Source organism: Arvicanthis niloticus, chromosome 20 (genome assembly GCF_011762505.2).
Source record: "Arvicanthis niloticus isolate mArvNil1 chromosome 20, mArvNil1.pat.X, whole genome shotgun sequence".
Taxonomy (NCBI): Eukaryota; Metazoa; Chordata; class Mammalia; order Rodentia; family Muridae; genus Arvicanthis; species Arvicanthis niloticus.
In genome coordinates this window covers 34,348,456-34,374,781 of record NC_047677.1, presented here as the reverse complement: position 1 = coordinate 34,374,781, position 26,326 = coordinate 34,348,456, and the positions used below count along the sequence as shown (strand labels likewise).

The 26,326-nt window shown below is 45.5% G+C and overlaps 1 long non-coding RNA gene across 1 annotated transcript in view; it reads left to right on the top strand.

Annotated features, from left to right (window-relative positions):
* LOC143435282 (uncharacterized) overlaps positions 1 to 24,685 on the top strand; it is a 43,246-nt gene extending 18,561 nt beyond the window's left edge. Inside the window, exons 2-3 of the long non-coding RNA XR_013105426.1 lie at positions 19,251 to 19,311; positions 23,810 to 24,685. This is a non-coding gene — a long non-coding RNA (uncharacterized LOC143435282). The remainder of the gene's footprint in view (positions 1 to 19,250; positions 19,312 to 23,809) is intronic.
* Positions 24,686 to 26,326: the final 1,641 nt, after the last annotated feature.

The following is a 26,326-nucleotide window of genomic DNA, read 5'->3' as shown; positions in this document are numbered from 1 at the left end:
GCACACCGGGCATTCATGTATATGTTATAAATTCTCCTCAGCAGATTGAGTGAAAGAAGAAAAATCACTCCTCTCCCAGGAATGAAGGGTGGCCAAAGACAAAGGGAATTGAGAACAGTGTGCCCAGGGACTGGGAATGAGCTCAGTTGGCAGAATGCTTGCTTGGGAGGCACAAATCTCTTCGTCTGCTTCCTCAGACATAGCCTAAGCTAACCTTGATGTATATGCTGTATTCCTAGCATGTGGGAGGGACAGACAGGAGAGTCAGAAATGCAAGGTTGTCTTTGGCTACATAGTGAGTTTGGAGCTAGGCTGAGGTGCATGAGACTTTGTATCCAAAAAACTATAGACGAGAAAAGAAATGAACAGAAAGGAGAGGGGAGGGGAGGGAAGCAAAGGAGGGAGGGAAGGGAGAGGGAGGGGGAGAGGAGGGGAGGGAGATAGGAAGGGAGAGGAGAGAAGGGGAGGGGAGAGGAGAGAAGGGGAGAGGAGAAGAGAGAAGGGGGAGAGGGCTGGGCAGTAGTGGCACATGCCTTTAATCCCAGCACTTGGGAGGCAGAGGCAGGCGGATTTCTGAGTTCGAGGCCAGCCTGGTCTACAGAGTGAGTTCCAGGACAGCCAGGGCTACACAGAGAAACCCTGTCTCGAAAAACCAAAAAAAAAAAAAAAAAAAAAAAAAAAAAAAAAACCAAAAGAAAAAAAAAAAAAAAAAAAGGGGGGGGGAAGGGAGGAGAAGGAGGAGAGGGAGGGAGAGAGAGGGGAGTGAACAAGAGAGAAGGGGAGGGGAGAGAAGAGAAGGAGAGGGGAAAGGAGAGGAGGGAAGATAAAAAGGAAGAGAGGAGAGGAGGGGAGAGGAAAGGAGCCGGGAAGGAGAGATAAAAGAAAAAGAGAGGAGGGGAAGGGAAGGGGACTGGCTTCAGGAACTTTTACAGTAGGCAATATACAAGGGGCTGCTAACAACTCTCCTTTAAGATAAATGTCTGTGTGTTTGAGAATCCAGGCACTAAGATAGCCTGTCGGAACTCAGAGATGAAAGAGTTCCAGGGAGACCAGGATAGTTCCAAAATGAGAGGTGAGACTAATGCAGATACATATGAAACAGGATCTCAGCGATGGAGGTCTTGAGCCCCAGAGGCCTGCTGTCGGGATCAGGATACACCAGATTAGATCTGTGTGGCCTGGGAGATGCTCTTACCTTAAGTCAGCCTCTGATCCTTCCCCGGGCAGAGGCCAAGCAGCGTAACTCTGACCTCCTTACTTTGTTCTGAGGATTCAATTATGGAATTCCCGTGGAGCCTTTACAACAGCATCCAGCATCCGTCAAACACTCAATAAACATCAGCACCTCTGCTCCTGGGGCAGCCGCCGTAGGCACATGGGAGGGCAGTAGCCATAGCACACAGCCCATGAGAGAACATCCATGAATAGAGAGGGGTACAGTGAGAGCATCTTTTACCTTTTCTGAACTTGACATGTAACATGTTTACTCACGAGTTAGAACACGAAGGTGAGACCAAGTTCTCCCGGGTTCTCAAGTTCGTGTTTTGGTACACAGCTTCACACACATTTTTTTTCTTGCATGTGTAGAGATTCTGGTTTGCATAGCACTTGGCATCATATTTTCCTGAAGTCATTAATATGCACGGACATGACAACTCTTAACAGCTCTCCCTCTGTGCATTAGTCAGGGTTCTCTAGAGGAATGGCACCAATAGATAAACAAATAAAATAGACAAATACCATATGTGTGTTTGTGTGTGTATGTAATGTGTATGTATATGTATATTATATATAGTATGTAACATATTTATTATATACATGTATATTTATATTTAAAGGGGTTTTATTAGAATGGCTTACAGGCTATGGTTCAACTAGTCTAACAATGACTGTCAACCAGTGGAAAGACCAAGAATTCAGTAGTTGTTCAGTCCATAAGACTGAATGTCTCAGATGGTCTTCACTCTGCATCCCAAAGAAGTAGGCTGTAATGCTGTAATACCGGTGAAGGAATGAACTTGCCAGCTGAAGTGGGGGCAGGCAAGCACAAAACAAAGGTTTCCTTCTTCTAGGTCTTTTCCAGAGGCTGCCATCAGAAGGTGTGGCCCAGATTAAAGATGGCTCTTCCCACCTCCAAAGAGCCAGATTAAATGTGGGTCATCCCACGTCAAATGATGTAATTAAGAAAAACTCATCACAGGTGTACCCAGCCGCTTGGGTTTTAGTCAATTTCACAGGTAGCCAAGGATACCAAGAATAGCTATCACACTGTGTCTTATGTAATTATGCATTATTATTTAGTCAATTGCGTACCAGGCTCTCTCTCTCTCTCTCTCTCTCTCTCTCTCTCTCTCTCTCTCTCTCTCTCTCTCTCTCCATTGTCTTTTATATTTTCTTTTGGGCTACAATTCTAAAGGATCAAAAATACAGCAGTGACTTTCACCACAGTGTACACACACATTTCAAATGTGTTAGTTTCCTCATTGCTAGGACCACATTCCTGACAAGAAATATTAAAAGAGGACACACCTAGCTGCCCTAGTAACTATTGCTGTAAAGAGACACCATGACCAAGGCAACTTATTTAAAACCAAACAAACCCAACAACAACAACAACAAACCATTTAATTGAAGGCTTGCCTACAATTTCACAGGGTTAGTCCATGACCATGATGCTAGAAAGCAGGCAGGGAAGCAGTCGATGAGAGCATTACATCCTGATCCCCAGGCAGCAGGCAGAGAAAGGCTGGGCCTGGCACGGGCTTTGGAAACTCAAAGCCCACTTCCAAGAGACACACCTCCTTGAGCAAAGCCATACCTCCTAATCTTTCCCAAACAGTTCCACCAATGGGGGGGGTCCAAACATGCAAACCGTAAGCATCTATAGGGGGACATTCTAGTACAAAATACCACATTGGCCCTCATTTTAAGGGTGGAGTCTAACAATAGTACAGGCTTGGCCACAGGAGTATGAGCTGAATTTCCATAGGTCATCCTTCATACTATAGTGTAGAAAAAGGACAGGAAATGGGGCTGGATGATAGACCTCAAGCCCCAGAGGGCTCATCTGTGAGCCACAGGATCCAGAGGAGGATTCTTCCATGAGGTTCTTCCTCTTAAAGGTTCCAAAGACTTTCTTTCTTTTCTTTCATGCTTTTTATTTTTTAAGATTATATATATATATATATATATATATATATATATATATATATATATAATTGTATTATATATATATATATTGTAGCTGTCTTCAGACATACCAGAAGAGGGCATCAGATCCCATTACAAGTGGTTGTGAGCCACCATGTGGTTGCTGGGAATTGAACTCAGGACCTCTGGAAGAGCAGTCAGTGCTCTTAACCACTGAGCTATCTCTCCAGAAGACTTTCAAAACAATACCACAAGCCAGTGAACAAGTACTCCAGCACGTGTTCCTTGATCATGAGGCAGATCACCTTCAAACTATAACATTCTACCCCACAAAATGCATTCAGTCAAACTTTAAAGGTTCCTTTTATCCACCAGTCCCAATGCTGTTTGAAAAGCCAATATCTCTTCTGAGATTCAAGGCAATGTCAACAAGGAGCCCCTATGAAAAGCAAAGTGATTCCATACTTCCAGCATCTGAGTTAAAGAGTCAATATCCCTCTACTAATCCCACCCTAAGAAGGAGGGTTGGTGATGGAGCAAGGAAAGATGGGACAGAAACAAGACCAAAACCAAAGGGTTAAGAATAAAGGACTTAGCCTGGTGTGGGCATGGTGGTGCACACACCTTTAATCTTAGCACTCAGAAGGCAGAGGCAGGTAGATCTCTGGTCTACTTAGTGAGTTCCAGGACAGCCAGAACTACATAGTGAGACCCTCACTCAAAAAGAACAAAACCAACCAAACAAACAAATAAGCAAAAAATAAATCATCATTGCAGGCTCAGTCATAAGAGACATGTGTTGTCTACCCTACTCCAAGGTTCAGGGACCATTGAAGAAGAGGGCAGAAAAGATGGGAGGAAGTGGTGGAGTGTCATGAAACACTCTTCTGAACATGACACAACCACATAACCATGGCATTCCTGAATTCCTCACATAGCAATGATTACATTGTTGGGGTCTGGGAATCAACTCACAAACCACTCAGATACCAATCTCAGTCAAATAGGAATGGTTCATTGACCGGGCAGTGGTGGCGCACGCCTTTAATCCCAGCACTTGGGAGGCTGAGGCAGGTGGATTTCTGAGTTCGAGGCTAGCCTGGTCTACAGAGTGAGTTCCAGGACAGCCAGGGCTACACAGAGAAACCCCTGTCTCGAAAAACAAAAACAAACAAACAAACAAACAAAAAGGAATGGTTCATTGAACTCCACACCCCAAGACTGATCAATCAAGGCTACAAACCAGACTCAACTATACTGGCTGCAAGACAACACCCAGTTAGAATCCTTCCTATAGAGCTTTTAAACCCGAGATTCACAAACGTGTGTGCCAAGTTATTTCACCAACCAAATGCCTTCTAGGGAGTGACTGCAGAGGGTCGAGTCTTGGGCTGCCTGATCCAGAGCGCACACAGTCCATTGCTGTGGGGAAGGCAAAGCTGTTTGCAGCTGTGTGCTGGAAGCATAAGATCAATTCCTTTCTCCCAGGACTAGGGCAAAAAAACAGAAACAGACAAGAAACAGGAAGAAGGACCAGACTTCCAACCTCGAGCTCTGCTTCCTAGCAACCCACTTCCTCCAGCTAGACCCTACTTCTTAAAGAGTCTATGACCTTCCAGAACAGTACCACTAGTTAGGGACACAGGGTTTCAACACACAGGCTTGTGGGAGCCGCTTTACATGCAAACAAACACAATACAAAAAAAAAAAAATCACAATTAAAAAATCTTAGCAGCCCAAGCGTCCATTTACCCTGTTTTTCCACTTTTTCCATTATAGAAAATTTATATCAGATTCTAATGTAAATTTATAACATTATTAGTGAATTATCTGCAAGACTCTGAGTATTATTTTCCCATTTATTATATGAAAAATATGACTTATATATATATAATAGCATTTTATATAAATTTATATTAAAATACATAATTATATAATTATAATAACACATATACTATATATATATATATATATATATATATATATATATATATATTATATATAATTCAGAACCTTAGCCTTCCATGCAACAATATGCAGAGGATAACCACTTTGGCATGTTAAAACAGCTTTCTTCATTATTTCTCTCCTTGAAATATTTTCAAAGATTTATCTATTCATCTTTTGTGGACAGGGTGGAGGTGGTGAGTGGGGTGTGTTTGCAAGCATGTGTGTTATGCACCATGTGTGTGCCTGGTACCTTCATTGGCCAGAAGACGGCATCAGATCTTTTGGAACTGGAGTTACAGATGGCTGTGGGCCACCACGTGGGTGCTGGGAATGGAACCTTTGGTTCCCCTGGAAATCCTTCTGATGCTCTTAACCACTAAGCCATCTCTCCAGCCTTTGGAACTTTAAACCATACTATTTTCTTTTCAATGGTGTGTATCTGAGTGTGAGTGTGAGCATGAGAGAGCAGTGCTGGGCGGAGAGCCCACAGGAGGGTGTCGGATCCCCTGGAGCTGGAGTTGCAGGCTGCTGTGAACTGCCTAGTGTTGGTGCTGGGAATTGAACTCAGGTCTTCTGGAAGAGCCACAATCACTCTTAACCTCTGAGCCATCTCTCCCACTCCTCCTTGAGACTTTTGACAGTAGCATTAGGTCACACTTTTATCTTAAAAGTTCCTTACAGATGTTGACTCCATGAGCTAATCCCCGGAAAAGGTTTGTATAACCAACCCTTAAACCCTCTGCCCACTCTGGCCTATTACAAGTTCAAGGGCAGGAAAAGGCCCTTGAATATCGTCAGCAGACAGCCTGTGCTTTTTTTTTTTTTTTCCAAGTCTCCATTGTTACTTTTCATTGGGTTTTTGTTTTGTTTTCTGTTTGTCATATTTTTTAAAATAACATCACTCAAACAGCAGCCCACGTGAGACATAACCATGTGCTTTATTAGTTTACAGTGATCCTGGCCAAACCCAGTTGGCAAACACAGGTGTGTAGCATAGAAAGCTACGCCAAGCACAGGATCGAGTTAATCCTGTATTTTATATAAACTACCTTCTTTCCCTCCGTGGCTTCAGTCTTTGTTTGCAGTACAGACATTTCTTAATGTCATCCAGAGTCTCTTCCAGGAAAGTTCTCACTGGCACAAATCCCTAGACTGTGTCCTCCTTATGGCATGGTTGGTACCTGATGGTGACTATACTACCTGTCGATGGATGCTGACCAACCCACCAGGCTGCTGTGGCCGGTTCTGCCTGCTCGTCTGTTTCTCTTGTAATGAGTGGACTCATGTGTTCTTGTTTTGCCAGCTAAAATGAGGCCTTTCATGGTTGCTGGCTCTTCTCATACACCCAAGGGTGAATACTACACCTGACACACATGCACCACAGAGGGAGAGCAATGTGATACCCTCGTTTGAGCTTCATGGAGCACAGCGTAAACTAAACAAAGGGTATGTGAGTGAGGGATCCGAAATATAATAAGGGAAGTTGAAGTGTGTGCTAACAGCACAGACTCAACAGATGCAAAGACATCGTGCACACGTATGTTTAAGGAAAGAAATGTCGTGGTGATGGACAGGCCTGGCTGAGGAGGGACTGGGAGGAAGACAACAGTTTAGCAGTAAATGAAATGGTAGGCTCCAGAACTGGTCAGATGAGGGCCAGGGAGCTGCTCAGTAGATAAAGCCATCTGCCACCAAACCTGACTGAGTTCAGTCCCTGGGACCTTCATGGTGGAAGGAGAGGACAGACTCTCCCAACACCACAGATGACTGAGAAGCAATGAGTTCAAACTAAGGTGGTGGCAGTAAAGTTGGAAAGCAATGAAGAGTGGGGACTGTTAGACATGGCTGAGGAGACGTGTGCTCCACCTGCAAGGTCAGTATCCATTAAGGAGGAGGAGGAGGAGGAGAGAAAAGGAGGAGAAAAAAGAAGATGAGGAGGAGGAGAGAGAAAGAGGAGAAGATAGAGCAGGAGGAAAAGGAGAAGGAGGAAGAGGAGAAGAGAAAAGGAGGAGAAAAAAGAAGATGAGGAGGAGGAGAAGGAGGAGAGAGAAAGAGGAGAAGATAGAGCAGGAGGAAAAGAAGAAGGAGGAAGAGGAGGAGGACAGAGAAAGGGGAAGAAGAAAGACAAGGAGAAGAAAGAGGAGGAGGAGGAGAAGAATGAGGGGGAGGAAGAGAAACAGAAGGAGGAGAACAGAGAAAAGGAGAAGGAAGAGGAGAAAGAGGAGGAGGAGAAGAGAGGGGGAAGAAGAAAGAGGAGGAGGAGGAAAAGAAGAAGGAGGAGAAGAAGGAGGAGGAAAAGGAGGAGAAGGAGGAGAAGGAGAAGAAGGAGGAGGAGGAGGAGGAGGAGGAGGAGGAGGAGGAGGAGGAGGAGGAGGAGGAGGAGGAGGAGGAGGAGGAGGAGGAGGAGACGGGAGACGGGAGACGGGAGACGGGAGACGGGAGACGGGAGACGGGAGACGGGAGACGGGAGACGGGAGAGGGAGAAGGAGAAGGAGAAGAGAAGCAGCAGCAGCGCCTCCTTGAGGCTGACAGCAGCAGCAGCAGCTGTACTTTGTGATTGGAATCACCTGAGATGACAGTGTCACTTGAGGTCTTCGGCTGGACAGACCACAGAAGCAAGCCTGGGTCTCGGCCAAGAGGCGTGGGCTACAATATCCTTGGGGCTATTCATTGCCTAGTAGTCACTGCAACCTTGGATATCAGTGAGACGATGAAGGGGAGGTGATGGGGTTTGGTCTATTGCTATTCAAATGCTAAATTCTGTATCCCAAGCCTAGCAGATTCTCAGGTTCACCAGCCTTTGCTATGTAAACCTTGCCCTCCAATTATCCCTGATTGGTTAATAAGAGTTGCTGATAGCCTGTAGCTGGGCAGAAAAGAGGTAGGCGGGACAAGGGTGTGTGTGTGTGGGGGGGGGGACTCAGGTGGGGACCGTGGAGGAGCAAGGAGACAGAAAGGGAAGGAAGACAAGGAGAAGAAAGAGGAGGAGGGGAATGAGGGGGAGGAGGAGGAACAGAAGGAGACAGGGAAGAAGGGGTAATATGGACCACGAGCATGTGGCCACGTTGGCTGGCCTGATGAAGCAGGAGCAGCTCAAATAAAATGTCTGGCAAGTAATATACTGGGGTTCAAGGCATGAAAGCAGACAAAATAGTTTAGTATGGTGTCTTAGGGTTTGCATTGCAGTGAACAAACACCATGACCAAGGCAACCCTTATAAGGACAACATTTAATTGGGGGCTGGCTTACAGGTTCCGAGTCATGGCAGGCAGCATGGCAGTACCCAGGCAGGCATAACGCTGGAGGAGCTGAGAGTTCTACATCTTGTTCCAAAGGCAAACAGAAGACTGGCTTCCAGGCAGCTAGGAGGAGGGTCTCAAAGCTAACCCCCACAGTGACACACCTACTCCAACAAGGCCACACCTACTCCAACAAGGCCACACCCACTCCAACAGGGCCACACCTTCCCAGCAAGGCCACACCCACTCCAAGGCCACACCCACTCCAACAAGTCCACACCTTCTAATAGTGCCACTCCCTGGGTCAAGCATATTCAAACCACCAAAAGGATTCATGTCTGCCCACCTCCAATGCTTTAAAGCATATTATAATTCTAAAGGTCTCTGTCTCTTTTATTTGGGTACTAGATGGTTAAAAGGTAACCATATTAACTTCATATTAATTTCCAGCACTAGTTATTAACTTCAGAATATTTAAGTCACACAGAAAGGCAGCTAGAGTTCAAACTGTGATTGGATGTCCTCAATGGAGTCCGAGAGGGGAGGGAAGAAACCAGGCCGTGAAAGAGTCCTTCAAGCCAGAGTCAATGGTCAGGAAAAATGGCACAGGTTTCTGATGGGATGGGCCCACCCTTTTATCCATTGTTTCTTCCTCTCTTTCTGTGCCATGGAGTCAAACCAAGGCTGAGCATATTCTAGGCCAACAATTTACTGCTCAGCTATAATCCCAACTCTGTGATGTAGCTTTTAAGACCAAGTTTCTAGAGAAGAGATTGGACATTGACCTTGATTGTCTAATGAAGGTCATGTAAAACGATATATAGAAAACAGGTACTTAGCCGGGCGGTGGTGGCGCATGCCTTTAATCCCAGTACTTGGGAGGCAGAGGCAGTAGATTTCTGAGTTTGAGGCCAGCCTGGTCTACAGAGTGAGTTCCAGGACAGCCTGGGCTACACAGAGAAACCCTGTCTCGAACCCCCTCCCCCCAAAAAAGAAACAAAAAACCACCCCCCCCCAAAAAAAAGAAAACAGGTACTTGTTTAGAAGAGTGTTCTCATTGCTCTTTGAGGCTGCCCCGTAGCCCAGGCTAGCATTCATCTTGTATATAGCTGAGGCTGGCTTTGTACTTCTGGTCTTCCCGGTTCTGGCCCCCGGAATGCTGGGATTGCAACCATGACCTCAGTACTTGGTATAATCCTTCCTGACCACGTGAATAATGAACCAAACCATATTCCCTCGGTGGAAGATTCTGTGAATTTAATTTGTTCTACAAATTTCCTTTCTAGCTTCATGCCGTCTCCCCCACTTTTGTTAAACTGCCTGCATGGGTGTCTAAATAATGTGTAAATAGCTTTTCTGAGCCACCCCATCCAGTTGACCCACCTTCCAGGTTGTTCATTCCCACGTGCAGAACCCTGTTCTGGTCCTTTCTGATACATAGACCCTGAAAAGACTCTTGTCTCCAGAAACATAATTTACATTCGGATCCTCCTTGGTTAAACAACTAGACAGCAGGAGGAGATGGCTGACACAAATTAGCACATGCTTAATGACTTAAAACCACACACAGGACTCTCTCTTCCGGTCCCAGGCACTTCGGGAGGTGGGGAGTTACTGTGCAGACAAGGCCAAGGCCAAGAACCACGCTCGCCACATACAACCAGTCGCGCAAACGGCACAGAAATGGTACCAAGAAACCAGGATCACAAAGATAACGACTCTCTTAAGGTTGACACCAAAGTTCCTGAGGATCATGCGCTTTGCCAAGAAGCACAAGAAAAACCTGAAAAAGATGCAGGCCAACAACACAAAGGCACTGAGTGCGTGCACAGAAGCCATCAAGGCCCTTGTGAACCTAAGGCCCGCAATCCCAAGATGCTAAAGGGCCTCAGCCACAAACTCAGCCGTCTGGCCTTCATCGCTCACCCCAAGCTTGGGAAGCGGATTCGAAGCTACATGGCCGAGGGTCGTAGGCTCTGCCAACCAAAGCCCAAAGTTTCAAACCAAGGCAGAGGCCACAACTCCAGCTCAGGCCCCTAGAGGTGCCCAGGCCCCTGTGAAGGCCCCATAGAAAAGGCTCCGGGCAGTGAGAAGACAGACGGACTGCTGCGACACACCTACCTACACACTATTTGCAGATGACCAGTGTCCTATGCTGGTTTTTTTTTTTTTTTTTTAAACAAATCAACAAAAGCCAAACAACAAGAAGAACAAAAAACCACACACAGGAAGTCGATTACACTAACGCTCTGCAGCTTAAAGCTCCTCCTCTTTACCCTTTGTTTGAGACAGCCGGGCCTCTTTACTGTTTGCAGCTGTGTTACATATATCAGGTGATGTGGCCACGGGCTTCTGGGAGTCCCCTGTCCCTCTCACTTCCCACCGTCAGAGCACTGGGCTTGCATATCTGTGCTAGCTATCCATGCCCTCTATTCAAGCACAGGCCCTTGTGCTTGCATTGCAAGCCCTTTCTTGGCTCATGGAACTACCTCCTCAGCCCTCCCAAGGGAGATTTTATAACTTACCTCCCACATGACAAGATGCTAAACTGTCGTGAACAGGGGAAGAGCGGACTGGACAAAGACGAGCAGAAATTAATGATGTTTGGGATGAAGATGTGAGTACGAACGCTAACTGAAGCTTCAAGAACACGCAAAAAAAGAAAACAGATAAAACACAGGTAAGGTTATACAGAAAAAAAAAGAAAAATCACCAACACTTGGAAGGAAATAAAGCAGTCTAACTTTAAGCGCCAGCAGAGATGCCCAGTGCAAGAGGATATGCATAGCACGTGTAGATGCTGGACGTTCTGAAGGTTAGACTGAAATGCAAATTTCTTCAGGAAAAAAAAAATGTCATTTAGGCCAGGTGGTGGTGGCGCACGCCTTTAATCTGCCCTTGGGAGGCAGAGGCAGTCGGAGAGCTGAGTTTGAGGCCAGTCTGGTCTACAGAGTGAGTTCCAGGAGTGTTACACAGAGAAACACCTTCTGGAAAAACAACCCAACCCAACCCAACCCAACCCAACCCAACCCAACCCAACCCAACCCAACCCAACCCAACCCAAACAAACAAACAAACAAACAAACAAACAAACAACAGTTTAATAACCAAATAACCAAATAGTAGCAGAGACTGCTTCCAAGCATCCGAAACCGTTCGCTGCTGCCCCCTAGCGGTGGTTTTAACGGTCTGCATCACAGAGCCAGGGAAGACTTGTAAGCCACCAGATCTACAATCCCACCTCTTCAAGACAAAGGGTTTGGGAGTTTAAAGCCAGCTTGGGCATCATACAAAGACTATATTTTGAAAAATGTGTGTGTGTGTGGGGGGAGATGCCTCAGCAGTTAAAAACACGTACGGCTTTTCCAGAGGACCAGAGCTCTGTTCCTCGGGGCCCACATTAAGAGGTTCATGCAGCTGCTTGTATTACGAATGCTAATGTTCCCCCAAAAAACTGTTCATGCGAGAATGTCTGCACGTAGCTTCTGGGAACCAACTCCCAGTTGGTTCTGATTGGTAAATAAAGATGCCAACAGCCAGTAGCTGGGGAGGACAGATAGAGGCTGGATTTTAGGATTCCTAGGCTTGGAACAGGGCCAGAGGAGGAGATCTGCCTTCCTGGGAGAGTGTGGAGAAGAGGAGAGATGTCATGTCTGAGAAGAGTGCAGGATAGAGAGGCATGGCCGCCATGTGAAGGAACCGGGAAGAGCAAAGTCCAGAGGGTCCAGGGCGGCCAAAGTAGAACACACAATTAGTAAGTAATAACTCGGGATTAACCGCATGGAGGTTAGGCAGTGGCCCAGCTATTATGCTGTTTAAGGCATATTAAAATTAAGGAACATAAACCATTGGGTCGGGTAGCGACCCACTCCGGGCCTTATTAGTATCTAATTCGACAGATTCATTGCTAGCTATAACTCCAAGTCCTGGTTATCTGACACCCTCTTGCGGCCTCTACAGGCACTTACACACATATGGACATCACACACACACACACACACACACACACACACACACACACACCAAAAAATGTTTAAAAGACTACATAGATGCTGGGCGGTGGTGGCACACGCCTTTAATCCCAGCACTTGGGAGGCAGAGGCAGGCGGATTTCTGAGTTCGAGGCCAGCCTGGTCTACAGAGTGAGTTCCAGGACAGCCAGGGCTATACAGAGAAACCCAGTCTCGAAAAACAAAAAACAAAAACAAAAACAAAACCAAACAAACAAAGACTACATAGATAAACTAAATGAACATGAAACCTAAGGGTCCAGACCTGGCATTCAGCATGGGCGGGGCCGGCGGCAACAGGAGAGGCTACAGGGGAGAGCGCAGAGGTCAATTCAACTCATGGACTTAAAGCTGGGCTATGTTTTCATTGGGTGGTTGTTACATTAGTGCCATAAATTAACAATAGCCTAACTGAAGATGTTTATAAACACAGCAAGGATGAGACGGTATCCAGAAGCCAGGATTGCTTTTTCCGCCTCCGCGTCATTGAAGTACACACAGCCTTGTTGATCTACAAGGCTGAAACAAGCTCCCTCGAGTAGACGATTCTAGTAATGGCACGAAAGCTGAGAAAACAGGTAGAGAGGATGGATGCAGGGGGTTTTCCCATCTGTCTCATCGGAAGCTAATCACAGTGGTGCTCCAAGAGCCACGATCAACAGGTCTAAATACTCTGCCACTAACAAAGATTCCGCTTCCTTCTGCCGCATGCCTATCTAAAGAAAACTGTAGGCTTCTGCGGGTTTTCAGGGAGATGCTTCAGCTTCAATGCTGAAGTCATTGCTCAGAGACAAAGTACAAGAAGACTAAATATGTACATCCCGTTTAGACAAAGTTGGTGTTGTTAATATGTCAAATAATGTTTTCCCTTAGTAGAGTGGTGTGTGTGTGTGTGTGTGTGTGTGTGTGTGTGTGTGTGTGTGTTTGACAGGCATAAGTAGAACACTGAATGCTGGTGGAGAGGGACAGCTCTGAACTCAGAAACTTCTGGGTCTTTGGGGGGAGGGGATGTTCAAGACAGGGTTTCTCTATGTCCGTCTGTCCGGGCTGTCCTGAAACTCACCTTTCGGACTAGGTTGGCCTCAAATTCATAGAGATCTGCTTGCCTCTGCCTCCTGAGTCCTGGGATTAAAGGCCTTGTACTACCACTGCCTGACCCAAATATCCATTTTCTTTTATACCTGCCGAGCTGACTGACGCTAAGCAGGTGATGTCGTCTCTCTAAATGTTGGCTCCCCTTCCATGCATCCATGGCATTGCTAGATCAAGAAAGACACGCCATTGAAAGGATTTACCACAATATGTGTGGCACCCTTGTGAACTTTATAGTAGGCAATTTCCTCAGTCTACCCAGCCACACACACAGATGTATATTTGTATATATTTTCAATCACTGGTAAAGTCAACTGCCTGTTATCAATAGCTTACATAACAAACGAGACACGTACGAAGGTCTTTGAAGGTGGAGAGTTACAAAGAACTGCTTCAAGATCCTTTTCATGAGGTAACTTCCAAAGCTCCAGTGGGGCTAACATCTGTCATTCTGTGACAATGCTCTTGCAGGGTGTAAACGTCACTGCATAAAAGGACATTTGTAGGGTCTAGGATTTGCTATGTGTTTGTGTTTACTGACACCTTGGCTTGATTTTATTGCCATCTGACAGAAATACCTTTGTCTTCCTCTAGGAGGGGGTTTCCAGGGAGGTTACACGGAGGAGGGAGGGCCAGCCTCGGAGGTGAGTGGGTGGCACCATCTCGTGGGGGGTCCTGGCCCTCCCTGATTGCAGACGCTGTGTGAACAGCTGCCATTCGCTTCCATGGCTTCAACCGCTGCCTCAAATCAAAACTCATTACTATAAAGTTGCCATTGCAATTAAAGAAAGGACAGGCCATGATTAGCTTGTTGAAGTGTTAGAGGATTTGTGTGTGTGTGTGTGTGTGTGTGTGTGTGTGTGGCAAATATAGACTAGAAATAACATAGAGGGGAAAAATTCTATTGGCTTCCCTTAGAAGTTTCTATCCATGTGGGTCACATAGTGGGGGGGAGGGGAGGGGAGGGGAAAGAGGATACGGGAGGGGAGGGGTAAGGGCAAGAGGGGAAGGGAGGGGGGAGAGAGAGATTGTTATTATTGTTATTACAATGTCGCTATTATCTCTTCCCAGGGGAGACATTAATAAGGCCCACCCTTGCCAGGCAGTGGTGGCACACGCCTTTAATCTCAGCACTTGGAAGGCAGAGGCAGGTGGATTTCTGAGTTCGAGGCCAGCCTGGTCTACAGAGTGAGTTCCAGGACAGCCAGGGCTACACAGAGAAACCCTGTCTCGAAAACAAACAAACAAACAAACAAAAATAAATAAGGCCCACCCTTCCTCCTAAGCTCCTAAAGACAAATCCAGGTAGGAATCTAATGAAGTTGCCCCTAGGGAAGCAATGAGTGTTTAGGGCTTCCTCACAGAGCATAGGTGAGGGGTTACTTACAGGAGAGCAGGTGCTCCCTTCCTTCCACGCTGGAAAGTCATTCAGCACAAGGAAGGTTTCTCCATAATGGCATGAATGGCATCCCCCTCCCCTCCGGGCTTCCCTGGTTTATATACTCTAGCTCCTCCCTGAGGCCGAGGTAGTTAAGGAAGACTTAACTAACAGCTGGATACTCTGGTGAAGCTCCCCCTGAGGGAGGTAAACAGGGATAGATGAAGTCATTCTACATTTAATTTTAAAGAGGAATTTAATTCAAGGCCATAGTGAAATGGCCAAAACAAACAAACAAACAAACCAAAAAGAAAAAAAACCCCACACTTTAGTGCTTTCTTCTTTTCTAGGCTTGTCAATCACAGCTTCAAAATGTCATATATGACTTATCTAGAAATAAACACACTAAATATAGTCATCTTAACTATTAAATATTCGAAGTAAGCTTGCAACAATTGTTAACCGCACACAAGAAAATAATAATTGTGTGGTGTTACTCAATGAGGTTAAGAGAAATCCCATGGTTTACAAATTTGTCTCCACCGCCCTCTAGTGGTGATATAGATATAACATCCTTACACGGTTTCCTCCAGGTTAAAACACACACACACACACACACACACACGCACGCACGCACGCACGCACGCACGCACGCACGCACGCACGCGCCCCGCATGTATGTCTTTATACAAGAAATGCACCAACTTCAGTTTTAGTGAATTGGTCCTCACTGGCCTTGTTTAGTATATGGGGTTTTTGGTTGGGTTGGTTTTTATTTTGTTTTGTTTGAGATAAGGTCTCTCTATGTATCCCAGGCAAACATGGTACATGCTTTGTAACTAAGACTGACCTTAAATTCATAACAATCCTGCAGCCTCGGCCTTCCTCTAAGTACTAGGGTTACAGGTGTGAGCCACCACACCTGACTCTGGGGATTGCCTTTTAAATGGCGAGTTTGCTCCCTTCTCTCTCTATGGGAACGCTTCCTGAAATCTCTGCCAAGTTAACCTGTAAAGAGAAAACTGAACCCTCCAACTCCCCTCCTTCAACAAAAAGAAGCTTCGTGTGTGTGTGTGTGTGTGTGTGTGTGTGTGTGTGTGTGTGTGTGTATGTGTGTGTGTGTGTGTGTGTGTGTGAGTCTGTCCCAGCCTTCCCCAGGGGAGTGGCTCCCTAAGTTCTTCCAAAGGGAATCCAGCTCTTTTTTCTCATTCTTACCTCTGTCCTCCCTAGAGCCACCCCACCTTTCAGACAAATGCCACTGCTGGATGTCCCTGGAGGCATCGTGTATCCTCCTTTGACCTTAAACACCAAATCTGGCTTTCTTCACATTCACTTCTTCTCCCAGCTTTAAGTGCCAAAGTTGTGGTCATATAGAAGTTTTTTTTTTTTCAAATGCATTATTTTATTTTATTTTCTAGTCTTTCTTCCTTGCAAGTCCCAAACAAAACAGGTTGCTTTAGGACACTGAATCCCTATGCAGGCTGCTCCCTTTGACTGGGGTTTAAACAGTCCCTGTCTCACTGAGACCAACAACACCATCTGGTCTTTCTCCACCACCCGCCAGGTTCTTTAATTCCTCCTCTTGGCCTCAGAGTAACTTTTGCAAATTGTGTTCCAGGTATTTATTTGCTTATTTTTAATCTCTTTGTGGGGGTGGGAGGGTGAGGGGGTGAGGGGCAGAGAGGTAGACAGGCTCCCCTGTACATCAGGCTGGCTCTATACTTGTTATGTAGGGTTAGGGTTAGGATTCCTGGAGCTCCCATTCCCCTGCCTCCACATCCCTGGGTGCTTTGATTATAGGCTTGCACCACAACACTCTGGTGCGGGTTGCTGGGGATGGAGTCTAGCGCTTCCTGTATGCCAGGCAAGCACTCTACCAATTGATCATAGCTGCGGCCCTTTGCTAGCTGTTTGGGAGGTAGGTGATAATAAATGAGGTTAAGTCAGAGGAACGTGGGAAGCGCACGCTCTGAGCAGAGTACGGACTTGAGTAAAATTTACCTGGACTATTTGATTTCGTGATCACTATTTGATTTTGATCACTATTTGACTATTTGATTTTGTTGCTGTGATTAAATACCATAATCAAAAGCTACTTAGGACAGAAACTTTTTTTGGTTACAGTTTCAGGGGGTTGGGGAAACCCCCACACTAGGGAAAGAAGCACAGTAAGGCAGCAGGAACTGACAGGCTACATTTTTTTGTTCTTGTTTTTGTTTGGTTTTTTTGAGACAAAGTTTCTCTCTGATTGTCTTGGAGTTTACTTTGTAGACTAGGCTGGCCTCAAACTCACATAGATCTATCTTCCTGCCTGTGCCTCTGAGTGCTGGGATTAAAGGCGTGTAGCTCATAGGTGGTAGCTCACATCCTGATTGGATACAGGAAAGACAGAACAGAAGCTGAGTGAAGCTATAAACCCTCAAAACCCAACCCAGGGATATGCTCCGCCTCCTCAAGGTTCTATAACCTCCAATCACAGTGTCAATCACAGGGAACCAGCTGTTCAGATACTTTGGAGAACATTCCTCATTTAAACCACCACACAAACTTATCCCCAAAGGCTTAGATCAATCATATTTGAAGATTGGGCTTTTGGGATGTACTTCAGATTCTGCGGTCCCGAGGGTCCGCAGGGGCTCTTACCATGCAAGGATTCTGTTACCACCTTGACCTTGGATTTCCAAGCCTTCAGAATGTTGAGAAACAAATTTACAATGCTCACAAGCTACTCTTAGAGTAGCCAGACAGAGCTAAGAATTCATTCAGAGTTAGTGGTATGTGCTTGTTTTTCCAAGTTCTTATCAATGGACTTAGTAAAGAAGGGTTTATGCTGGCTCTCGGCTCCAGTGAACACAGTCCATCATGATGGAGAAGACAAGGTGTGGGAAACAGCTCTATCCGTGGTGTCTGGAGCAAGTCACTTCCACTGCTCACATCTTGGTGGACCAGGGAGTAAGGAGAACAAGAAGGAAGCAGGGATGCTATTTCCTGCAGCAACCCACTCCTGGTGACAGACACTTCCTCCGGCTACACTCCACCTATTAAAACCCACCAGCTAAAGCCAAGTGTTCAAGCCTGAGCTGTTGGAACACTTCAGATTCAAGGTATAGAACCCATTATCTTCTCACAGGACTAGCTTCTTCCGTGAAACAATATTCCTTCTTCCTGAGCTGAAGTTTTCTGGCATCTCGGTATAAAGGTCTATGGTCAAAGGCAGTATTTGAACCAGAAGTGGGTACCAGAGAGAAGGCTGGTGTTAGAGCCTGCCCTGCTAGCATAGCTGTAGCCATTTTGTCCCATGCCTGCCAGCCATCTCATATTGTTGCTGAAATATGCCTGCCAGTCACTGACACAGAAAAATAACTTGACTCAGAGCAGGGTCATGCTGACCACACACCCTGTTATGTTCTGTATGTCATGAGGTTGGCTAATCTTAAGATGTTCTACAACCACAGGTTCACATAGGACCCATCAAATTAAAGGTCAATATGAACTCTTATGCCTAAAATGGCTTGAGTCAGGGCTGACCACTGGGCAGCACTTCCAGCACCTGTGCATGAGCTCACTGTGGTCCCTGAAAAATGTTCAGTGCACAGCTTTGAGCTGTTGCCCTGGTCAATCCGTCTTGGGGTATGCATTCAATAAACCATCTCTGCTGAACTGAGATGGCCTTGTTGGAACAGGTGTGGGCTTGTTGGAGGAAGTCTGTCACTGTGTAAGCAGGCTTTGAGGTCTCCCAGTACTCAAGCTCCACCCAGTACACAACAGAGTTCCCTGGGCTGCTTTTGGATCAAGATGTAGAACTCTCTGCTCCTTCTCCAGCACTGTGTCTATCAACAGGCTGCCATGCTTCCTGCCATGATGACAATGGACTGAACCTCTGAACCTGTAAGCCAGCCCCAATTAAACGTTTGCCTTTATGAGAGTTGCCCTGGTCACGGTCTCTGTTCACAGCAACGGAAACCCTAACTAAGACACACTCCCTGATGACTAAGGATTCAAATATATATGAGCCTCTGGAACTATTCTTGTACAGGCCACCATCATACTGTTCAGAATCCCAGCCTAGGGAATGGTGCCAACCACAGGGGGCCAGTCTTCCCACCTCAATGAACCTATTTAAGAAAATCACGAAAAGCAAAGGTGTGTTTAAAAGCCAGTCTCTCAGGTGATTTCAGGCCTCAGCAAGTTGACAGTTGGGTTGAACCCCAACAATTTCATTCCCAAGTCTGTCAGTCAAAGAGAACTATAACAGAAACACCTATAGACAAAACAAAAAAACCCAAAAAAAACCCAAAACCTTAGTTTTTTTCTTAAATTAGAAATTCTAAATATTTATATGGCAAAACAACCTTTTTTTCTGAAATGATCAATCATAAAAGTAGATCAATGATTTAAAACAACTAATTTATGTTTTTTATCTCTACCCAGAAAACATTACAAGATGGCGTCATCACAGGAAGAAATAAAGACGAAAGAGATTGTCAGATGAGTAAGAATTTAAAATATAATGAAAAAAATCAATTTTTAAAAAAGATTTAAAGCACAGCCAAGGGCTAGTTGTGGTGGTTATGTGGCTTTAATCTCAGTGTGCAGGAAGGAGAGAGAGAGACACAGACAGACAGAGAGACACAGACAGAGAGACAGAAAGCTCTAAGAGTTCAAGACCTACCTGATCTGTGTAATGAGTTCTATTGCTGGGGGCTGGTCTGGTGCTGCTATGTATTCAAATGTTAAATTCTGTACTCCAAGATTGGGTTCCCCCTAGGCAAGTGAATCCTCACTTACACCAGCCTTTGTTGTGTAAACTTTGCTCTCCAGCTTAAAAGTATTGGTTAAATAAAACTGGCAACAGCCAATTCCTGGGGGGAATAGAGAGAGGTGGAGTTTGAGTTAAGGGACTGGGGGTCACATGGTAGGGACCTTGGGGAGTTGGAGAAAGGAAAAAGAGAGGGGGAGGGAAGGAGAGGGAGGGGGGAAGGAGAAGAGTCTAAATCGTAAGTTATCAATCAAAACGTTAAGAGTGACGGATCTTTCTTTTAGGGGGATGAAGCGAGACCAGAAACATGGAGGTCACACATGACAAACCTCCGCGGTTTTCATTCCACAGTTCTGGATTCTTTGAAATTTTTAGGAAAGGCTACTACATACTGTTACAATAAGGGGGGAAAAAAGGTCTCAATCTCAGGACAAGCATGAGAGTCCTGCGGCCTCATTTGTAATGGCAATATAGTGATTGAAACTTCTGAAGTCTTCCAGAACTTTCCAGGCTTTTCAGGATACTGACTCTACCAGGGTGTAGTGTCTGAGGCAGGAGGATTGCTGCGAAGTCCCAGGTCCCAGGACAGCCAGGTGAAATTGTAGATTCTGACTCCAGACATCCTTCCTTTCCTAATACCTAGGGTCCCTATATCCTGACGTAGAGACACCCTGGGCCGCCTTCCCTGTTGACCATCCGGACTGTCCCTTTACTGATGAAATCTCCCCTGCTTGGAAGGTTAGAAGGTTCAGCTTACAACTTTTCCTCCAATGTCTGTTCAAATCTCTCTCTCTCTCTTTCTTGTAAGAATTACTCATCCCCTCACCGCTCTTCCTGCTCATTCTTACCCAATACTGGAAGTTACATCTTAAATTCTGACTGATAATCCCAAGTGACCATGATCTCCACCAATGGGTGACCAAGTGTTAGAATACATGAGCTTTAGGGAGTCATTCTCATTCAAACCAACACACACTTAAATGGCTAATCCTGGCTGCAGAACCTTGTGGACTTCTCTACGATGAATGTAAGAGGAATAAAACGAATTACTTGCCAATCTTAGATAACATCAGCGGAATCAAGCTCTTCCCTCAAGCCTATCACAGAGAAAGCCATATGCATTCATTGAACTCAATATTCTAGGGCCTGGAGAGATGACTCATTCAGTAAAGCACATACAGGTGTAAAGGTCTGAGTGAGTTCAGATTCCCTGCACCCACATAAAAGCCAAGACACACCGCCTCCATGAGCCTGTAATCTCAGCACAGGGGTGCAGACAGGAGGTTCCTGAGCTCACTGCCTTGCCAGTCTAGCAAAATCAATGGCTTGGGTTCATAAGAGACTCATGTCCACACACCTGTAATCTCAGTGCTTGGGGACAGAGACTGGCAGATTCCTGAGTTCAATGTTTGGCCAGGCTAGCACAATCTGTGATTCAGTGGGAGACTATAAACCCAAAGTAGGTAGAGAAAATTGGAGAAAGGATACCTAATATCAACCTCTAGCCTCTACACACCCATGCCTACCAGCAAAACACGCACACACATGCACATGCACACAGATCTACATGATCCCACACATGTGTCACACTACACACACATGCATGCACACAGATCTACATGATCCCATACATGTGTCACACCACACAGGCACACAGATCTACATGATCCCATACATGTGTCACACTACACACACACATGCATGCACACAGATCTACATGATCCCATACATGTGTCACACTACATACACACATGCATGCACACAGATCTACATGATCCCATACATGTGTTACACTACACACACACACACATACGCATGCACACAGATCTACATGATCCCATACATGTGTCACAATACACACACATGCACACACACACACACACTCAGTACACTAAACTACTAGAGCACAGTCTGCATCACCCTGGCTCTTGCCTGGAGTAGTCAGTTCTCATTTAACAAGGGTTTTAGTTAGGGTGTCTACTGCCATGAAGAGACACCATGACCACAGCAATTCTTATAAAGAAAAATATTTAATTAGGGCTGGCTTATACTTTCAGAGGTTTAATCCATTATTGTCATGGCAAGAAGCATGGCAGCATGCAGGCAGACATGATGCTGGAGAAGATGCTGAGAGTTCTACGTCTTGATTTGTAGGCAGCAGGAGACTATGAGCCACTCTGGGAACAGCTTAAGCATATGAGACCTCAAAGCCCGCCCCACAATGACACAACTCCTCCAACAAGGCCACACCCACTCCAAGAAGGCCACACCTACTCCAACAAGGTCACACCTTCTAATAGTGCCACTCCCTATGAGCCTTTTACGGGACCATTTTCATTTAAACCACCACAATGAGTAAATTTTGAATTATAAAAATTTGTAGGGCCGGGCAGTGATGGCACATGCCTTTAATCCCAGCACTTGGGAGGCAGAGGCAGGCGGATTTCTGAGTTCGAGGCCAGCCTGGTCTACAGAGTGAGTTCCAGGACAGCCAGGGCTACACAGAAAAACCCTGTCTCGAAAAAAAAAAAAATGTAAGGAGGCAAGTAGATCTCTGTGAGTTTGAGGTCAGCCTGGTCTACAGAGTGAGTTTCAGGACAGCCAGGGCTCCACTGAGAAACCCTGTCTTGAAAAGCAATCAAGCAAAAATTGTATGGATGGGGTATAGTTGAGAAGGCCAATGTTTCCTGGAATGAGCATGCCCAAGGTGTAAGTCTGATCTTCAGCAATGACCAAAGAGCAAGACAAAACAAGAAATGCTACAGTAAACACAGTGTCCCGATTTCACCATGAATCCCAAGTACTGTCACCCAACAGCAAGCAATTGACAAGGCAGGGCATCCATATAGGGACTGACGAAGATGGCAAGTCCGTATGTAAAAGGTGTGATTAAATCTGGATTTCCTCTTGTAGTACTGGGAATCAGCTAGGGCCTTATGCATACTAGGCAAGTGCCCTGGCAGAGTGATAGCTTCGCTACTTGTGTTAGATAGTTTGATGCCGACTCAGCACAAGCTAAAGTCATCTGAGAGAAGGGAGTGTCTTAGTCAGGGTTTCTATTCCAGAAGCGAGTAGGGAGGAAAGGGTTTATTCAGCTTACACTTCCACATTGCTGTTCATCACCAAAGGAAGTCAGGACTGGAACTCACAGCAGGAACTTGGAGGCAGGAGCTGATGCAGAGGCCATGGAGGGTTGTTACTTACTGGCTTGCTTCCCCTGGCTTGCTCAGTTTGCTTTCTTATAGAACCCAGGATCACCAGCCCAGGGATGGCACCACCCCTCATGGGCCCTCCCACTCTTGCTTACTAATTGAGGAAATGCCTTCCAGCTGGATTTCATGGAGGCATTTCCTTAAGGGAGGCTCCTTTCTCTGTGATAACTCTAGCTTGTGTCAAGTTGACTCAGGAAAACAGCTAGTACATGGAACCTCAATTAAGATAATGCCTTCATTATATCCAACTGTAGGGCATTTTCTTAATCAGTTATGGATGCGGGATGGCCCAGCCCATTGTAAGTGGTGCTATCCCTGGACAAGCTAAGCCAAATCACGGAGGGCAAGCCAATATGCAGCACCCCTCCATGTATCAGCTCCTGCCTCCAGGCTCCTGCCCTGTTTGACTTCCTTCCATAATAGACTATGATGTGGAAATGTAAGCCAAATAAACCCTTTCAGCTCCAACTTGCTTTTGGTCATATGTGTTTCATCATAGCAATAGAATGCCTAACTAAGACACTTAATAATTTTTGAAATAGAAATTTTACTTTAAGAGGACTTGTCTTCCCCACACCCCTCCCCCCAGACTTTCATTTGTTTCTTTTTATGTTTGTTTTTGTTTTTCGAGACAGGGTTTCTCTATGTAAGCCTGGCTGTCCTGGAACTCACTCTGTAGACCAGGCTGGCCTCAAACTCAGAAATCTACTGCCTCTGCCTCCCAAGTGCTGGGATTAAAGGCATGTGCCACCACTGCCCTGGCTCTGTTTCTTTTAACTTTAGATGTACCAGTGCTTTGCCTGTAAGTACATAAGGGTGCCATGTCATTCCTGGCTCCCTAGGGGGTTGGAAAAGAACACTGGATCTCCAGGAACTGGAGTTACTAATGGTTTTAAGTCTCTCTCTTGGTGCTGGGGATCCAACCTGGGTCACCTGAAAGAACAATAAATGCTCTTAACTACTTAGCCAACTCTCCAGCCCCCAGTATTACCTTTTTAAATGCATTTTTTATTGCTCAGGTACAAACCCTGTAACCTACAACAGTGACCTGCCTGTAAGACACACTGGCACAATAGTGACAAATTCTACGGAAGTAACTACATTGTGATTGGACGAAAGACCCACTCCATGAGATGGACCTCATATCTGAGTGGCCAAGAACCCGAGACTAGATAGGTCACGGACCTAGGGGGGGAACCAAATACTATTATGGAACTAGTATTAGTTAGGAACATAGCAGTAAAATGACTGCTAATAGCATACTTCTGTACCCATGGATAAGTACCCAGCTCAGCCACATCAGAGAAGCTCCTTGCACAGGATGGGAAGATGGAATTAGCACAGAGACTCAGGATTGGACAACATATCCATAGTGAGAGACTTTGGAGCACTCAGTCCTAAATGGCATGTGTTCATCAAACCCACCAGCCTCAAGGCTAAAGGATCTTTGTGGAAGAGGAGACAAAAAGATTGTGAGAGCCAGAGGAAATGGATGACTCTAAGGAAACTGTCTTTGAGACGCACATGGACTCAAAGAGACTGTAGAAGCACATGCAAGGCCTGCATAGGGTCAAGCCAAATGGAGACCCATCACAGAGAGGGGAAAGTAGACATGGTCTCTGTGATGGTTTGTATATCCTTGGTCCAGGGAGTAGCACTATTAGGAGGTGTGGCCTTGTTGGTGTAGGTGTGTCACTGTGGGTGTGGGCTTTAAGACCTTCATCCTAGCTGCCTGGAAGCCAGTATTCTTCTAGCAGCCTTCAGATGAAGATGTAGAACTCTCAGCTCTTCCTGCACCATGCCTGCCTGGATGCTGCCATGCTCCCACCTTGATGATACTGGACTGAACCTCTGAACCTGTAAGCCAGCCCCAATTAAATACTGTTCTTATAAGAGTTGCCTTAGTCATGGTGTCTGTTCACAGCAGTAAAACCCTAACTAAGACAGGCTCCCATCCTAGCCAAGAAGCTACCTGCAAGTGATACCAGTTGCCAAGAGAAAATCAGTTTCTCCGAGGTCGTGTAACTGGGTTTATCAACTATACTTCAGGGCCTGAGCTATGTCTAGGAGTAGCTGGCCAACACACAATGAACTCCGTGATCTTTTTATGGACTTTTGTTTTATTTTGCTTTGTTTTGTCTTTCTTTTTCTCTCTTATTAGTCTTTTGCTTGTTTGTTTGGATTTTGCTTTTGTGTGTTTGTTTGTTTGTTTCTTACTTTGTTGTTTTTGGGAGAGTGAGAGACACCCCTTCCCTATACACATACAGGGAGACAAAAAAAAAAAAAAAAAAAAAAAAAAAAAAAAAAAAAGAAAGAGAGACACAGAGAAAGGCAGATAGACAGGCAGACAGACAAACAAACATACACAGAGACAGACAGATAGACAAAGAGACAGACACACACAGAGATACAGACAGTCAGACAGACACAGAGAGAGAGAGAGAGAGAGAGAGAGAGAGAGAGAGAGAGAGAAAGAGAGAGAGGGAGACAAACACAGAGGACAGACAGAGACAAAGAGAGAGACAGACACACACACACACACGAGAGAGAAAGAGAGAGAGAGAGAGAGAGAGAGTGAAAGAGAGTGAAAGAGAGGAAGGAAAGGAGGGAGGGAGGGAGAGAGAGAATTGGGTGAAGTTGGGAGGGTCTGGAAGAAATAAAAGAGAAAAAAATGATCAAAATATTTTGTATGAAAAAATTTTCAATAAAAATCTTCATGCAATTAGGTAGTTTATTCTTCATTCTAATGCAGGTCTTCTAGCCTGTATTAGGTCTTGTCTAAGAACGTGTGTGATCTGCCTTCTTCCTATGAAGTCTAGGCAAAGACCCTGCCATCCTAGACTGTCTCTCAGCATCCTCTGCCCTATCACACTGCTTTGGTTTTTTAAACAGAGATTTATTTTAATTGTGTGTGTGTGTGCACATGTGTGTGTATGAAAACCTATGGAGATGAGAAGACAGCTTGGGCTCCCCCAGAGCTGGAGTCCCAGGCATTTACAAGGATGCTGGATTTGTTTTGTGGGTGAAGGGATCTGAACTCCCATGCTCACGACTGTGTGGCAGATGTTCTTAGGGCTGAGCCATCTCTCCAGCCCTGCACCACACTGCTTTATTTTCTTGAGGGGTTCAGAATCTTTTCAAAGTGAAGCACAGACTCTTTGAGGGATGAGGTCCGAGGATGGTGCCAAGTTAGAGATTTTGATACTGACTTAGAGACAAAGAAACAGATGAGGTTTTGTAGAACTGTGAAGGTTTCCTTTCTAAGGAATACTTAACATTTTTTTTATTATTTTTATAAAAGATTTATTTATTTAGCAATAATAGCAATAGGACACTATTCTATAAGCATGTTTGCCTGCACACCAGAAGAGGGCACCAGATCTCACTATAGATGGTTGTGAGCCACCATGTGATTGCTGGGATTTGAACTCAGGACCTCTGGAAGAGCAGTCAGTGCTCTAAACCTCTGAGCCATCTCTCCTGCCCAAAATTTAACATTCTTATGTAGAGACACGACGAAACATTTGTGTTGCTAT